The 1734-nt window shown below is 41.7% G+C and overlaps 1 protein-coding gene across 1 annotated transcript in view; it reads right to left on the bottom strand.

Moving 5' to 3' along the window:
- Positions 1 to 1734, bottom strand: part of LOC117172872 (guanylate cyclase soluble subunit beta-1-like) — a 252512-nt gene that overhangs the window by 84066 nt on the left and 166712 nt on the right. The window lies entirely within an intron of this gene.

Raw genomic sequence — 1734 nt, 5'->3', positions numbered from 1 at the left:
GGAATCGCTCATGCATACTCTCTACTTTCCTATGTTCCTTCCATCCCCAGATCTCCACACCATAACACAACACTGCCCACACCAACGCATCAAACAACCAGAACCTCATTCTCCAATCATTCTTGAACCTTATTTTTCCTATACCCCATGCTTGGCCCATTACTTTACTCGCACATTCAATTCTTTTCCTCACCTGCAGCTTGTTTCCCCCTTCTTCCTCAAACCAAAAACCTAGGTAACAGAACTCCTCCACAATTTCCACTTTTTGTCCGTTCATCTTCCAAACGTAATTTATTTTGCTCTTTCTATTTCTGAAACACATCACCTTTGTCTTATCTACGTTCACCGTTAGCTTTTTTTTCCCACATACTCTTGGAAGATTCTCATCATTAGGTTCATCCCCTTCTCATCATCTGCTAATAGAACTACATCGTCCGCGTATGCTAGAGAGTATAGTTTGCTATTACCCAAAACCTTTCCTCCATTCCCTTTCTCCTTTAGCTTCTCCTCTAAGTCTGCCAATAGGATACTAAATAGTAACGGACTCAAAGGGTACCCTTGTCTTAGACCTCGGCTTGTCCAGAAAACCTGCCCTTTTTTCTTTCCTTTTTTCACCCTAATCCTGGTTTCAGTAAAAATTTCCTTTATCCTCTCCACTAACTTTTCCTCTGCACCCCTCTCTTTCATTGCCTGCCATAGTACTTTTCTATCTACTGAGTCAAATGCTGCTTTGAAATCTACGAACAAAGCGACTAGTCTCCCCTTCTTTCTCCCCAAATTTCTGTTAACTAAATAGTTAAGTACGTAGATGTTGTCTATAGTTCCCATTCCTTTTCTAAATCCCGTCTGATTATTTGAGATACTTTCTTTTTGTTCTACCTGACGCTCCAACCTATTTCTCAAGCTTTCTGCATATATTTTATAGCCGACTAACATAAGAGTGATCCCTCGGTATTTCTCTACCTTCTTTCATTCCCCTTTCTTGAGAAGCGGTACCACCAGTCCCGTCGTCCACTCTTCCGGCCAACCTTCCCCTTTCCATACCTTGTTGCAGATCTTCCACATCCCAACCCTAATCTCTTCTCCTCCAAGCTTCATCGCTTCGTTCTCCATCCCATCTTCTCCCGCCGCCTTGTTTCTTTTTAACCTATTTATTGCCATATCCACTGCTCCTCTTCTTATCTCGTTCTCTTCCTCCATTTCTCCTTGGACTATCCTACACTTTTCCCCATTAATCTTATTTTGGTCTCCCCCTAATAGAGCCTTAAAATAATCCATCCATTCCTCAATTTCTATTTCTTCGTTTACGCCCTTCCTTTCCCCTCTATCCCTATTTATCACAACCCAAACCCTACCTTCTTTGATCGCTTTTTCTACCTCTGCTTTATATTCTTCCTTTCCCCTCTGTCTTTTTATTTCCAGCATCTTCACATGTTCTTTTTTCCTCCTGTTATGCTCCACCTTCTCCATTTCCCCTCTTCTCCATTTGCTCACACACTCTTTTATTCTCTCTTTACTCTCCCAGCATTCCTCGTCCCACCAGCCTCTCTTTCCCCCTACTCTTTCTTCATTAGTACCCAGCTCATCCTTTACCTTTTCAATGGACCCCTTCAACCTTTTAATTAACGAGTCTATTCCCTCCTCTTTTTCATACCTAACCTTCTCTTTTACCATCTTTTGTTTAAACTCTTTTAATTAATATACCCCCCCCCCCAGATTCCCATTTTCGTGTTT

This window comes from Belonocnema kinseyi, chromosome 5 (assembly GCF_010883055.1).
Source record: "Belonocnema kinseyi isolate 2016_QV_RU_SX_M_011 chromosome 5, B_treatae_v1, whole genome shotgun sequence".
In the NCBI taxonomy this organism is placed as follows: domain Eukaryota; kingdom Metazoa; phylum Arthropoda; class Insecta; order Hymenoptera; family Cynipidae; genus Belonocnema; species Belonocnema kinseyi.
Note: the sequence above shows the minus strand (reverse complement) of the source record. Positions and strands in the feature narration are given on the sequence as shown.